Source organism: Episyrphus balteatus, chromosome 1 (genome assembly GCF_945859705.1).
Source record: "Episyrphus balteatus chromosome 1, idEpiBalt1.1, whole genome shotgun sequence".
NCBI lineage: Eukaryota > Metazoa > Arthropoda > Insecta > Diptera > Syrphidae > Episyrphus > Episyrphus balteatus.
The window spans coordinates 55523826-55540713 of record NC_079134.1 but is presented as its reverse complement, the minus strand read 5'-3'; the positions used below and the strand labels follow the sequence as shown (position 1 = coordinate 55540713).

General features: G+C 28.3%; 2 protein-coding genes across 2 annotated transcripts in view; both read right to left on the bottom strand.

The window, feature by feature from the left end:
* LOC129916015 (UDP-glucosyltransferase 2) overlaps positions 1-5737 on the bottom strand; it is a 71902-nt gene extending 66165 nt beyond the window's left edge. The window contains exon 1 of the mRNA XM_055995771.1: positions 5505-5737. The gene's annotated coding sequence lies outside the window, so the exon portion shown is untranslated. The remainder of the gene's footprint in view (positions 1-5504) is intronic.
* LOC129915875 (piezo-type mechanosensitive ion channel component) overlaps positions 1-16888 on the bottom strand; it is a 291170-nt gene that overhangs the window by 4452 nt on the left and 269830 nt on the right. The window lies entirely within an intron of this gene.

Below are 16888 nucleotides of genomic sequence, written 5' to 3'. Positions count from 1 at the left end.
AAGAACAACAATAAAAGTTGAAAATTTCTTGCATCAGAACTTCCTTAGTGCACATTCAGCGATAAAATATCGAACACACCTTGGAATTTGATGTGAGCTGTCAAAAAGCAATCCGTTATACGACGTATTCTATGGGTCACCCCTTTCTGTCCCATCCTTCAACTTCAACGGATGGATTGACGGAACGGACGCAACGGATTCTATGGGTCGGGACCTTTACTTATGAGTGTTAAAGCATTAGGTCTGTTTAATGAAAAAATCTAGGACAGAACAGACCAGAGCAGCACAAGTTTGTAAATACTGTCAGAACAAGAAAGAACACAAAAGTTCACTTTTAATATTCCCGTAATTTTAATTTTGTTATCAATCAAAAACTCTTAAGAAATTCACTTTTTAAGATCTTCTTTTCTCTTATTTTTTCCACAATCAAACAAACAGCTGACAATTGACACTTTTCACTCACTTGCTCTACCCCAAACGTAGGAGCAGAAAAACTTGAACTTTTCTGTGCTGAACAAATTCATGAAACATAAAATGACAGAATGTAGACAAAAAAAACCGTTATCAATTCTGGGCGCCTAAGTATCGTACTCAACCCATTAAAAGGGTACAAATGGGGTAAAAAAGGGAGTAAGAAGGAGGCTAAGGAGGGGGTATACTTGGGGCAAGGGGGTTGCATACATAGAGAGTTGTTATGAGCTTCACATAACCTACAACATACTAAAATTTTATTAAGTTCGACTGAAATCACTTTTTCCGTACTACTTAGGGGTCAGGGGTCATTTTCGGGGATACGCCATATCAAATTTTGGTGTAAAACTTTGGTTTTATATTCTCCTCTATCAAAGGAACCTAACTGCATCAAAAAATTTTGTACTTAAATTAACTTTGATAAAATTTCTAGATTGATCGGGCTACAAGCTGTATACCAAAAATCAGCGTGTTACAATTTTTTTTCTTGAAAAAGTTTATTTTTCCTGGGAAAAATGGGCAGATCCAATTTTTAAAAATTTTCAGTAATTACTACCTAAATGCTTTTATTTAAGTTAAAAAAAGGTCCTCAATTTTTCGCGTTAATGGGTAATTTGTTCCTTTTGCTAACACGCAATAGATATATAAAGATACCTACTCCTACTGCAATGCTTGCAAAAGGAAAAACGATTAACGAATCTTATATTTTTAGTGGAGTAACTAAAGCTCAAAAATTGGCAATATTAGGGAACCCGGCCGCTTAGATTTTGATGATCTTTTTTTTCAAACGTCGGTAATTAAAAATACTTTAAAGTCTATAGATTAAAAATTGCCGGTGTTGCCGTTTTGATTTTTTAAATTTAATTGAAGATTTTTGTGAACAAAAACAAATTTTTTTCAAAAATTTTTCTTAAATTTCATAAATTAATTGATGCCAAAAGATTGTCTAGGAAATTCAAGGAAAAAAAATATATGGGAGTGAGGGACAATCTTCCATAGTTCAAGCTATAGATGCAATTTTCTTATTAATTGACTTCAAACACAAAAAAAAATATTTGAACACAACGGCAACACCTACAATATTCAAATAAACAATTTTTAAAAGCTAGAAGCTTAGAAATATATGTAAAATTAAAATTAAGTTAATTGAATGAACGGCTTTTGAAAGAATGGTAATTGAACTCAGATTTTTGAAAAAAAAAATTACACGGTGTTACAAAAATGAGGTTTTAAAATATACGCGGGCGGAGACCTATCAGGTTTTGTAGAGCTAGTCGCACTGAATACGAAACGGTATTTGAAAATCCCCTAACACCCCCAAAATCTGAAGTTACGGGCAAAAAACGGATTTTTGGACCTTCACCCATTGCAAAAATTCTAGCTTCCACAATTTTTTACCCATTTTCGATTTTTTTACGGTTTCTGATAGAAGATAAATATACCTTTTTAACAATGTATAAAACATGTAACTCGGTTAACCCACTTAGAATTTATAAGATGTCAAAGTTCAAAAATTCCATTTTTTTTGTCATTTGCCCAACTTCGGCATCAATTTAAAGTATATGTTTTCAAAACAACATGCTATTTAAAAAATATATTCTAAAACAATATCTATTTCCCAATTGATCGAGGTATTTTTTATGAAAATCACTTCAAAATTGGCTTAGAAAAAAAAATTTTTCGATTTCAACCCAGATACAGAAATTCGAACTTTTAGGTATAGAACAAAAATGTTGTTTCGGCACGTAGTAGGATAAGTTGGACGCCAGGATTTGATGAAAGGTTTTTGTAGAGGAGCTCAATACAAACATTTTTTTCTTTGGGAGGGGGGTCTATCTCCCCCTGTTTAGGTGGGAGGAGCATTTTTCTAAAAAAAATTATCAAAATAAAAAAAAATTATTAAAAAACAACGGCAACATTTACAATAATAAATGATACCATTTCCAAAAGGCAAAATTGTTCATTTGATTCTAATTTTTAAATCAATATAATATTACCAATAGTTTTTGAAATAATCGATTTCAAAGTTAAAAATAGGGGAAAAAAATTTTTTTAAACTCATTTTATACTATTTTTGTCGAGACTGCGAATTTTAGTAAAAAAAATTACTCACACAGAAAACTGCCTCAATTGATTCCTTATCGAACCGTGAAAACTATATGCTTCTATGTCTTCTAGTTTTTGGGAAAATTGAAAAATTATTTTATCAGATTTTTCTTTTTTCAAAATATTTTTTGTTTTTATTTGTTTTTATTTTTCAATTTTCTCAAAAACTAGAAGACATAGAAACATATAGTTTTCACTGTTCGATAAGGAATTAATTGAGGCAGTTTTCTATTTAAGTAATTTATTTACTAAAATTCACAGTCTGGACAAAAATAGTATAAAATGAGTTTAAAAAAAAAAATTTTCCCCTATTTTTAACTTTGAAATCGATTATTTAAAAACTATTGGTAATATTATATTGATTTAAAAATTAGAATCAAATGAACAATTTTGCCTTTTGGAAATGGTATCATTTATTACTGTAAGTGTTGCCGTTGTTTTTTAATAATTTTTTTTATTTTGATAATTTTTTTTTAGAAAAATGCAACTCCCACCTAAACAGGGGGAGATAGACCCCCCTCCCAAAGAAAAAAAATGTTTGTATTGAGCTCCTCTACAAAAACCCTTCATCAAATCCTGGCGTCCAACTTATCCTACTACGTGCCGAAACAACATTTTTGTTCTATACCTAAAAGTTCGAATTTCTGTATCTGGGTTGAAATCGAAAAAAATTTTTTTCTAAGCCAATTTTGAAGTGATTTTCATAAAAAATACCTCGATCAATTGGGAAATAGATATTGTTTTAGAATATATTTTTTAAATAGCATGTTGTTTTGAAAACATATAAGTGGTTTAACCGATTTACATGTTTTATACATTGTTGAAAAGGTATATTTATCTTCTATCAGAAACCGTAAAAAAATCGAAAATGGGTAAAAAATTGTGGAAGCTAGAATTTTTGCAATGGGTGAAGGTCCAAAAATCCGTTTTTTGCCCGTAACTTCAGATTTTGGGGGTGTTAGGGGATTTTCAAATACCGTTTCGTATTCAGTGCGACTAGCTCTACAAAACCTGATAGGTCTCCGCCCGCGTATATTTTGAGTGTTACACCGTGTTATTGAACAAATTTTAACATGTCGTTTTTTAAACTTGGTCGTATTATAAAATGCATTTATTTTCAAATTTTTTTGGCCGCATTTATTATGATTTCAAATTATAAAAGGAAATGTCAATATGTATTACGGTTTAGGAAAAAAATTAAAAAGTATTTCATTTTCGAAGAACTTTTTTTAATAAAAGTTTTGAAAAAAAATGTAACTTATTTTTTTTTTTAAAGTTCAACATCTAAACATAAAATTATTTTTTATTCATTTAATAACCCTTACTGTTGAAAGTTAAATAGCAAAAATTTAAAGTTGCTATTTACCACAGTCTTTGAGAAAATTAATTATTTCAATGCAAAAATTCAGTTTTAATAAAAAAAAAACCATTGAAATTGAAGTAATTTTTCATTTTTTTTCAAAAGTGTGATATATTTTACCTTTTTTGCTTCGAAATTCAACTGATAATATTTATGGCCAAAAATTTTTTTAAATAAATTCATATTTTATTAGAAAAAAATTGGAAAAAAGTAATTTTAAATTTTTCTAATAAGATTTTTTTTTTTTATTCTGAGTTTGAGGACCATTTTTTCAAAAAGTCTTGATTAAATTTAGTGGATTTAAATTTAAGAGATAAGAATGAGCTTCTGGATTTTTAAAAATGTATTTTTAAATATTGTAGGTGTTGCCGTTGTTTTCAAAATATTTTTTTTGTGTTTGAGGTCAGAATGTTAGAAAATTGCATTTATCGCTTAAACGATGGAAGATTGTCCCTTACTGCCTTTTATACATATATTTTCCTTAAATTACCTAGAGAATCTTTTGCTATAATTTGTTTTATGAAATTTAAGCAAACAAAATGGTTTTGTTAAAAAAAAATTAATTTTGATTTTAAAAAACAACACTGCAATACCGGCAATTTTTAATCTATAGACCTTAAAGTATTTTTAATTACCTACGTTTGAAAAAAAAAATCGTCAAAATCAGAGCTGTTCGGCCGGGTTGCCTAATAATTTACTTTAGTTACTCTACTAATTTAATTGCAAATAATTAACAAACAAAAAAAGAAAACTATTGTGTATCTACTTAGTTTTTAATTCTTCATCGTCGTAATGTAGGTTTCATTGTTACCTATATTTTTTTTTTTTTTACAAAACCAATAATTGCCCTATAGAGCAAGTAACAAAATGGCATGTAGCAGTTCTTTTGTTCAATTGTACCTACCCCTTTTACGGCGACGCAGAATTTCTTTCTTTCATCATGAGTTTTATATAGCGATGCAAAGCGATTTCATTATTTATTTTGAGAGCGAATCCCTTTGTCCAATGGTTCAAAATGTTTCTGAAGTTCAGGGTCATAATTTTCAAACTCGTATAAGTGGAACTTTTATCGTAAGAGACAAGCAAACAAATTGCAATTTCAGTTTAGGGTCGTCGCTAATCTTAAAAATAATAAAAACTAAGTGTACATTCTAAAACGCCATCCAAATATTAAGTTTTTTCATTTTTGTTTCTTTGCCAGAGAACTATACTTTCATAATTTTCAAATAAAAATTAAGATATTTAACCTAATACTTATTGTTTTATTTTTTTTGAATATTTGGATTGTAAATGTACATACAATAATGGATTCAACGATTAAGTTTTATTTATACATTACAATCTCTGTTATCAGATAAGGATTCCACAAAAACCTAGTAATCTTCTTTGACTAGATTTGAAGAAATAAATGTATCATGAAGTATAAATTGATTTCAACAAATGTCTATTAATAGAAATCAATTTACTGCGTTAAATTAATTAAAAAAAACATTATTTGTTTTCGAGTAAAATATCACGTAACATTGAATTTTGTTTATATTTTTTTTTGTTTATTCAATTGTCTTACTTTTGGATGATGTCTTTCAGATGAAGTAAAAGAAATTATAGATAATAAATTTGAAAATGATAAGAGACACGCGGCAAAATAAATTAAAATAATTTGAATGTTTCACGGTAAATATAATATATAACCGATTGTGGTTTAAAAATTATTCACGTTCCAAAAAAAACATATGTACGATTTTCAAGCAACAAACACACTAATCAACCGTTGCGCTGCGTATCTAAGAACTTATTGAAGCGCTTGTAATCATTCCTACAAGTGACAATATTAAACAAATTTTTTAAACACTGAAGCTTTTTTTAGCTTTATTTGTTTTGTTTTGTTTAAAAGATAAGTATTGGTTTTAAGAAAAAAAAATTGTGCAATTCACACGCGCTAGAAGTGTAACCTTAAAATTTGTTGGTTTCAAGATATCCCAACAAACATTTTGGTGAAGGTTCTTATTTTCTTAAATCTGAAGAATATTTATTCGAAAAACCTTCATTTATTTGACTAATTTCTAATTTTTGATAAGCGAATCTTAAAATTTGGCACATGAGCAAAGATTTTGAGGATAACTGATTGCGTTTTGCTAAGATAGTCGCTAATATTTATTATATAGGTATAAAAGGTTCAATGTTTTTCTTACTTACTTAATTTTTATAGAAAATATGTTTTCAAAAATGAGTCATAAAAAAGATTCATATTCCAAGTCATGTTACCTAAGGTTTCTGATACAAATCGAATCATAAATGAATTCATTTCCGGATGTTTTCTTCAATTTTATGAATCATGTTTGCTGGGAATAAGACGAATGTAATATTTCGGGATATACCTATATAATATACGCTCGGGATATTGACAGAAATTCAATATGTGCATGTCTAGCCTAATTAGACTAAAGTATTTCGGTATTAATTGTAACTAATATCGTTTTCCTTCACTCCAATGAGAGTACCATTTTTGTTCTTATTTTTGCACTTTTGAAGGTTTTGTGTTCCATTACGTCACAAAAGTTTTTAAAAAAATTTATTCCGGAGTATTTTAGTACTCCGGATTTACTCCACATTATTAGTCAGATTTACACCTATTTTCACATGGACTTGCACACAAACTTATAAATTTGATGTTTGGCATTTTAAAATTTTGTTAGAAAAGTGAAAGTTGCGAAAGTGTTTCTTTCAAATTCAACCGTTATGAATATATTTTCTGTTGTTATTAACAAAAACAACCACTATGAATATATTTTCTATTATATTAGTGGAGTAACTAAATCAAATTATAAGGGAACCCGGCCGAACAGCTCTGATTTTGATGATCTTTTTTTTCAAATGTAGGTAATTAAAAATACTTAAAAGTCTTATAAATTAAAAATTGCCGATGTTGTCGTATTGTTTTTTAAAATTTAAATAATTTTTGTTTTTTGAATAAAACAATTTTTTTGCTTAAGTTTCATAAAATGAATGATGCCAAAAGATTCTCTAAGTAATTTAAGAAAAAAAAAATGTTCGGGAGTAAGGGACAATCTTCCACCGTCCAAGCGATAAATGCAATTTTCTCACAAACCGACTTCAAACACAATAAAAAATATTTTGAACACAACGGCTACACCTACAATATTTGCACACACGTTTTTAAAAAGCCAGAATCTCATTTTTATCTGTAAAATTTAAATTCACTAAATTTAATCAAGAGTTTTGGAAAGAATGGTTCTCAACTAAAATGTTGGGAATAAAAAACGTTGTTAAAAAATTTTAAATTACTTTTTTTTCAAATTTTTTCGTAATAAAGTATGAATTTATCTTAAAAAAACTTTTTAGCCATAAATATTATCAGTTGAATTCCAAAGAGGAAAAGGTAATATACAGGGTGATTCAGGAGTAATGTGCCAAAAAGCGTGTAGGTTAGGTCGAGACAAGAAAAAATCGTATGGGAGAGAGGGGGTCTATTCCCCTTCGTTTAGCGGGGAGGGGCAGTTTAAAAAAAATTGACTTAATTAGGAAAAAAGTTATTAAAAATCAATGGTTATACTCACAATAACGTGCTATACCTTTTTGTAAAGCCAAAACATTAATCTTTTACAAAATTTTTAAACAAAGTTATTTAATGGCACAGTTTTTGAAAAATTAATTTTTAAAATCAAAATTTTGAAAAAAAAAATTGGAAAAAAAAAATGTCAAACTAATTTTAAGTACTAATTTAATTTTTAAAATTCGATGCTCCTATTTATTTTCAAACAAAACAGAAAACCAGATTTAAAAATATCTTGTCGTTTTCGAGAAATTAACAAAAAACTAAAACGACTTTTTTCTAAAAAAAACCTCTTTATTTTCTGTTTTTACGTAGCTGGACACTGGACTTGTTGATAAATTAATTTATGAAACATTAACCATTCGTCAATTATTTTTTAAACATTCAGACTTAAAGAAGGATACAATAAAGTGATACAGTATGTCTTATGTTAAAGCTATTTTGCTGAACAAAATAAGGGAAAATTTAAAATTTTATAATTTTAACGAATTTCATAGTGTAACAAAACAAAATTAAATCTGTTTTTGTAATTGAATCGATGAGTGAAAGAAGTCACGAAAGAAAAAAATGAAAAATGTTATAGATATAAGAAATATTACGAAAGAAAAGCATTGGACTTGTACTGTTTTTACACTCAATATAAAGAAAAAAACACTCAAAAGGAGAATGCCCAAAAATATATGGAGGAATGAGACCTATACAACAATAAAGTGCTTTTTCGAACAAAACTTTTTTCAGGGAAGTCCGATTGTCTTGGTTTTAGTTCCATGAGATGTAGCAATGGAAAATATCTTAAGATCATGTGCCATAAGCTAAGGTTTATTTTTAAATGACGCTGTGTATCAGGGTCGGACTGACCATATAACTGACTTGGCGATTGCCACCCGGGCCCTCAGCTATCCCATAGTTACAAAATAAAAATACATAAAGATTATGTATTAACAAATGCAAATCCTTACTTGTGAAGTTAGCCCCCCTTTTTTTGAAATTGTTATTTTTGAAAGTTGTTCCAGGTTGTTCCCGATTTGTTCCGGATTGTTCCAATTTTTTTTTGAAAAATTTTCAAAAATGGAGGTTTTAGAGCCAAAAAACCGTTTTTGACCTAGCCCCCCTTTTTTCAAAAATTGAAATTTTGAAAATTGTTCCGGGTTTAAAAATTTGTTCCGAACATTGTTCCAAATTTTTGGACCTCTAAGTTCAATATTTCGAAAGTTAGGGGCCAAAAACCAAAAAATTCTAGCCCCCCTTTTTTCGATTTTTTAAGTTTTTAAATTTTTTTAGCTTTAAAAAAGTGTTCTAAACATTGTTCCAAGAAATTGAGGTCCTAAAGTTTGTATTTTTGAAGATATCGCTTTGGAAACTTTTTTTCAAAAAACTAAAAAAACAACTTTTCCAACTATTATTTTCCAAATTTTTTTTTCTGAAATCCAATATTTAACCATACATACATATTTGGAGTGAGTTTCAGTGTTCTACAGTAAGCGCATCAACTCGAAAATGCACTTTTAAAATAAATCGTGATGTTTTCACATTTTTTAAAAATTTCCATAGGCCGCCCTTTTTCGAAAAATAAAATTCCAAAAGTTGTTCCAAGTTGAACATTAATATTTCTTAAGCCAAACCAAAAATCGTTAAGAAAAACAAACAACTAGGCATTTAAACTTAAAAAAAACGATTTTAGTAAACTCTTGCCCCAATTTTGCTCCCCTTTTGAAAATTTTAAGATCCAAAAATTAAAACAAATTAGTCTTCTGATTTTCTTTAACGTATTAAAATATAATATGTTTCAAAGATATATCAACCCCCCAAAACTATAAAAAACCCCCACCACCCCCCAAATTCAAAAACCGAAAATCTAAAAACACACACACATGAATTATTATGAAAACCAAAATGTTCCCAACTTTTATCAAAAAATAATGAAAAATATAGATTTTAGAGCAAAAAAACTATTTTTACGATATTAGAAAAAAAATTCTTATTGAACCCCAAAAATTTTCAAAAATTATAATTTAAAAAACAATATTGTTATAATATGGTCCTTTCAAATTAATTCCAGTTAAAAAATAAGAAAAAAAAATGCATATAAGTTTTTTTCGAAAACGTGCTCCCCAGACCCCCTTTTGACCAAAACTGAGAATATCAAATTGAATACTTATAAAAAACCCCACGTTAAAAAACACTATACGAGTTTCATACCATAAAACTTAAAATTAGAGACTTTAAAAAATAAAAAAAAAATTTTACGATATAACAAAAAAAAAATTCTGGCTCCCCCCTTTTCGAATTTAAAAAATCCAAAACTTGTTCCAGGTTGTTCTAGGGCTCTTCTTAATTGTTCCAGACTTTCGCTTCTTAATATTGATTTTTAGTATCAAAAATTTCAAAAAAAAATGCTAAAAAAAAAGTGTGGCGTATAAGTACTTTTTTTATACCAAAGAGGCCGCCAAATATCAAAAGGATCGCAAAATTCAGTCTTGCCCAGAGGCCCCAGCAACTAACGACCGCCATTGATTGCATCACCCTTTTTTACAAATCCAAAAGTTGTTCCAAACGCAAAAACACTTCAACTAATGAAAAAAAAATCTTATGTTTCAATGTTTTAAAAGTGCTAAATTAGTTTGTCATTTTAGAAATCAAAATACATATCAATTTCATCAGCTTTTCCTTTTACTTCTTTATATATTTACAAGATATATACTTCAATAAAGATTAGTAAATTTTTTTAACCGAAAGTTAATATTAATGATAAAATTGAACAGTATTTCTTAAATATTTTTTTTAATAAATAAAAACTTGATATTTTTATTCTTTTTTTTAATACTAATAATAGCCGTGTTTTATTGGTACTCAGTATTTGACTGAGTATTTTAGTATTTTACTCAGTATTTTACTGAATAAACATTTAATGCTCTAAATATCAAAAACGATTACTTTTATTTATTTTATTAATTTTTTACATTTTAGAAATGACTTAGCTAAATATTTTATTTTTAGCTAAGTTATAATTATTTAATTAACAAAAAATTATAATTTTCTTTTCTAAATGTAAAAAATTAATGAAATAAATAAAAGTAATCGTTTTTGTTATTTAGAGCATTAAATGTTTACTCAGTAAAATACTGAGTAAAATACTAAAATACTCAGTCAAATACTGAGTACCAATAAAACACGGCTATTACACTGGTCAACAAGGTTTTGCGACAACAACCAAAATATTCTTTTCTAGTAGTTTTTGATGTGCTGAACTCGAATCTTAAGTCAAGAATTGTTATTGGCCCCGGTTTTTGAAATATTACCGTTAGAAAATGTCAAAAAACGTCATTTTGGCTCTTTTCGAGGCTATGTTTTTATGTGGGGTAGTTCATTATGAATTAATTTGTAACGGTGCCTATAAGTTTTATTCTTTTAAAAAATGTTTAAATATTTCCGATATCTCTTTTACAGCCCGAGATATTTAAAATTTAAGTAGCGGTCTTTGAATCAGAAACAACACATGCCAACCAAATTAAACTTTTTTTGCCAAAAGAACCAAAATATACTTTTCCGAAGGTTTTTGGGTTGCTGAACTCGAATTTGCAATCAGAAAAATTCTATTAGCCTTCGTTCTTGAAATATTACCGTTATAAAATGCAGAAAAAGGTTTTTTTTTATAACGGTAATAATTCAAGAACGGAGGCTAATAGAATTTTCTGATTGCGGATTCGAGTTCATCAACCCAAAAACCTTCAGAAAAGTATATTTTGGTTCTTGTGGCATACATTCTGTGACCAGTGACTGCTGTTTCAGGACCAACACAGACAACAGTCTCTATATAAATTTCATGGATATGTTTTTAATCTAAACATACAGTAACGTATATTGAACTAAAAAAGAGTAGGTATTAGGTAATTAATTTCTTGGCTGTTTTTTCTTTTTTGGTAGTTTTTGAAGAGAAATGCTTAATTTATTTACTTATTTACTTTTTTGTTACTTTTAAATTCTTATTTATTTTATTATTTATTATACAGGGTGATTCAGTAGTAATGTGCCAAAAAGCTAGAGCGTGTAGGTTAGGTCGAGGCAAGAAAAAAATCGTATGGGAGAGGGGGTCTATTCCCCCTTCTTTTAGCGGGGAGGGGCAATTTAAAAAAAATGACTTATTTTGGAAAAAAAATTATTAAAAATCAACAGTTATACTTACAATGACGTGCTATATCTTTTTGTAAAGCCAAAACCCTAGTCTTCTATAAAAAATTTAAACAAAGCCATTTAATGGCACAGTTTTTGAAAAATTAATTTTTAAAATCAAAATTTTGAAAAAAAATTGGAAAAAAAATTTCAAACTAATTTCTTTCAAAATTTTATGAAGTTAAGTACTAGATAAGTTTTTTTAAATTCGATGCTCTTATTTATTTTTAAACAAAAAAAGAAAAGCAGATTCAAAAAGATCTTGGCATTTTCGAGAAATTAACAAAAAACCAAAACTACTTTTTTCTAAAAAAAAACCTCTTTATTTTCTGTTTTTACGTGGCTGGACTTGTTGATAAATTAATTTATGAAACATTAACCATTCGTCAATTATTTTTTAAACATTTAGACTTAAATAAGGATACAATAAAGTGATACAGTATTGGATTAACCCCGAATTGATCAACTTTTTTTCATTGATAACACCTGAAAACTAACCTGAGAATTTTTCTTAGTATGTCTAGGGTGCTCGCCGCCCTGTATAGTACCTATATCGCAAGTAAAAATACTATTAAGTGTAAATAATTCAAAAGTTTAAATAAATAATAAATTCATTAATGTGAAAAACAAAATTCTTTAAGAAAGATAATAGTTATGATATTTTTTTAAATAGGTACGAATACAAACTTTTCAAAAGATCTTTTGAAGGTTGTCATTTATTTTGGAATTAACATAATATGAAAAAAATGTAAAAACTTATTTAACATTATATTTTTTATAGCATCTTCATTTAGCTTGCTGCAAGTACGCAGATACAGATACCAACCACAACATGGCATAGGTCAGTATAAAAGAAATGGATGTATTTACAGCATTTTTAATGAAAACATGCAGAATAATTAAGATCACATAATGGAAACATAGAATAAGATACAAAAATTAAAATTTAAATAATATAAATCCAATAAATCTTGTAATGTTTTTGAAGGGAGTAAAATTGAAGAGTGGGGAGTATGGGAGTACGGTGAACGCATGGGGCGTACAAATACTCCCTTAGTAGCGATTTCGGCAGCCCTGGTTTTGACGTATTTAAAAGGGACAATTGATCAAAATACACAATCTAAATTCAAGCCAGACGGTTAGAATGTGCAATGTGCAGTCTTATTTCGATGCTTATTTTGCAAACGACCTACATGACCGAAAGTCAGTCGCAGGAGACTTATTTCTCAGACATGGTAAAGTCAAATCTTGGGGATCCGCAAGAAGCAACAAACGATAGCATTATCAACTTGTGAAGCTTAGTAGGTATGTACATGGCAATGGAAGCATCAGTACAAGAAGCATTTTGGCTTAGAGGACTTGAATAAGAGATATTTAAGAAGAAAATTCAATATACAAAAATATTTTGCGACAACCGTGGAGCAGCAACACATAAAACTTAATGGTTAAAGCTATTGACACAAATTAAATGGTAACTGACATATTCAAGAGGCTCTTTATAAAAGTAAAAATAATTAATTGGTATTTTTTGAATTATGTTAAATTAAAACTATTGACACAAATTCAATGGTAACTGACATATTCACCAGGCGCTTTATAAAAGTAAAAATAATTAATTGGTATTTTTTGAATTACGTTAAATTAATTTTTAGTGGGAGTGTTGGAATGCATATAAAAACTGTATTTAAATAATTATACAGCAAGTCATTTTACTTGTATATTAAACTGAGAAAAATTTTAATTCTGTTGATAACTTATAATAAATTGTTTTTATTTGTTTCTAAACACAAATATCTGAAAATTTAAGAATATTATCTTCCGTAAGAAAACCCATATTACAGCAATAAAAAATCACTAAGTCCTAAGTTTATTCACCCTACGTGAAAAATCTGTCAAACCGCATAATTCTAAGATTTCCTGTTTTAAATAGCAACTTTAAGTTTAATGCTGTGTGAATAAATTTGTTGTTCATAAAGCTAAAAGTTGACTTGATCATTGTTAGCGAAACAATTAAATGGGTGTTGTGCTCATAAAGTGTGCGGAACAAAGAATCAATCAGTTTTCAACTTTTTTTTCATCAAAAGCTCTCTAACAAGCAGCAGATATATCCATAAACTTCAATAAGAAAACTATACTGTACCGGTACCCAACGAGTTTCATGAAATTTTAAAAGTTCATTTATGGCGATTCCGATCGTTGTCGCAACCTACGTAAGTTTCGGGAGCGACTTATGCAATGTTCTTGCAATTACACTGAACCAAATCGTTAAGTAAATACAACTAAAAAATTCCTTGAGTCAACGAAAATTTATTTCAGCCGGTGAAAAATTTAATTGGATCAATGAAATGGCTTTCATACGTTAATGAAATGAAGCTCTTCATCAACTAACGAAAACTGTGGTATTTTTATGAAATTCTTTCATACAAATTTTTGATCACAATTAATGAATTTTTACATGATTTTACGAAATTTTTTCATCAATTAACGTAAAATTTAATCAAACAACGGTGCGCCAAATATGATATTTTTCGTTAGTTAATGTATTTTTTGATTAATTTATGTAAGGAACTTTCGTAATCTAACGAATTTTTTCGTTAATTTTTTGAAAATTTTAATTAAATTAGGAAAAAATATTCGTTAGCTAACGAAACTTTTCGTTGTATTTATTATTATTTTTGTAGCCCTGATTTTTCAATCGTCAGATAGACTATTAGAAGAATATATAATGTCAATATGAAAAAAAAACTTTTATTTTTTCGTTAACCTACGAAATTTTTCCTTCATTTTCTTCCCTTTATTTTGGAATAAAAAAAACCTGAAATTTAGAAAAAGTGGAGTGGAGCAAAAATTTTGAACCATAAATAAAACATATTTTAAATTTTTATTTTTGAATTTTTAATCATGGGAATAAAAAAAATAAATTATATATGTACATAGAAAGTTTTGAATAATATACATATGTATATCTACTCCTACTCCGTTGAAGTAAGGCATTACTTGAGGGATTTGATGTTATCTTCTATGCCGATAAGGAATGGTTGGATGCTGAATAATCGGCTTTTGAGGTATTCCAGGTGGTGTACACTTGTTAGTAGGTTTCCTGAAAGTCTTCGATAGTGTACTTTATAGACTTTTTTTTCCTTTACTGTCCTTTAGAACCGTTTTTTGGGTCGGAATTAGGATGACGACTTTGGAATCTGAAATAAAATAGATATTAAAAAAAAAGTTAGAATATTTAAAAGACATGAATATTTTTTTTATAAAATATAGGAAGAAATAACAGAATGGTACTTACTTTCCTCCATTTCATCGTTCATCCAATCTTCCAGGATTTATCTTTAGAAATTTGGTATTGGTGATGTTCTAGAGCTCGTATTCGGACTTTGAATATGTACACTGTTGACGTACATTTTTTAATGTTTTTGAAAAGATGAAATTGAATCAGAATTATTGGGAGTCAGCTTACAATTAATCTTACCTATAAAATGTTAGAGTAAATGGCCAAGCTCCAGCTAAAAAGAAGTTTTTTAAGTCCTTTTGTTAAGGATCAGCATTTTTAGCGCTTGCTAATAAAAACATACTTATTTTTCTTGTTGTTTGCTCACAATGATAAGTCTTCGCACTTTCGGGTTTGAATTCAAACTGTGACTTCAACTACCAGAAATGCACCCAAGGACCCAAGTACACGTTTTTTTTTAAGGCAACGATTTTTTTTGTTGACTGATGTATTTTTTTACGAGCCGATGTAATATTTCATTAGTATATGAAGAGTTTTCCTAAGACAATTATTTATTTTCATAAACTAATGAAGATTTGTTAGTTAATGTTGAAACTTTTATAAAGTAAGGAAAAAATTCTTATTTTCATTCTTTAAAATGAATATGAAATTTGAGTGATAAAAGTGATGAATCTTTTTCATTAATCGATGAAGGTTTTCATATTACGAAAAATTACATATTTTCAATAAGCCAACGAAAGTCTCGTCGGGCCAACGAAAATGTAGTGTATGAAACGATTTTCGTAATTTTACAAAATTTATTATTTTCAGTGAATTTTTGTACTTTTCATCGAAGTTCCCATTATAAAATTTTTAACCTGCCCTCCTTCCCCCCCAGGAAAAATCTTTTGAACGCCTTCTAATCCTAACAGTGATAAACAAAACAACTGCTAATAATATACACCTTGGGGCGTATTCATAGACGCTGTTTAAGCTGCTTTTAAGAAAAACTCGAGTTTATCCCATTTGAATTGCATTGGCTAAACTCCAGTTTAAGTTAAACACCAACTATGAATATGGCCCCTTGTCTATTTTTATTTTCTTTATTTATATAATATTTACATGTTTTATTAAAAAATAATTAATTAAATATTTATAAATTAATTTAAAAATGCAACAAAGCAATTTCACTTAATATTATGTTCATACAGCATCATGTTTAAAATAAGTTAGTGCACAATTGCACTATTTTTTCTCGCATACGTATAGTAACAATCATGTCCAAAAATAAAATAATTTTGATTACATTACAGTACCTAAAGTTAGTAAAAAAAACAGGCATTTTGTTGAACGAAATACAAGAAGGCTGATTTTTTCAAATCGGAAAGAAGAGTATTCGAAAAGCTTAAGTCCTGATTTTCGGGACACCAACCCCCTGGTGAAATCAGACATTTTGAAAACGCGAATTGATCTATAACTCCGAAACTATTAGTTTGACCTAATATGTAATCTGACCAAAGCTGTATTTAACATAAATATTATTTTCTGTGCATACACTGTTTTTCCGTGAAATCAAAATTTTTGAGGTTATGTCATTTATTTTTTGTTTTTTTTTTTTTTCGTTTTTTTTTATTTTTCTCAGTTCCTATGATAGTAAAATAATTTTTTCTTATTATAAAAGTTGTAGAGCGTCAAATTTCCAATTGTTTGGAACCTATACTTTTAAAAATTGTACAGAAAAAGATATTTATGTTAGCTACAACTTTTGTCAGATTACTTATTCGATCAAACCAATAGTTTGGGAGATGCCTATAGATTAATTTGCATTTTTCAAAATGTCGGATTTCGCCAGGGGGTTGGTTTTCGAATTTCCTTCTTTCAGATTTGTAAAAATCAACCTTCCTGTATTTCGTTTCGCGAAAAAACCTATGTTTCCTGTACTATAAAAATAGTTTCATACATATACTTAACTTATGAACTATCTCACTGT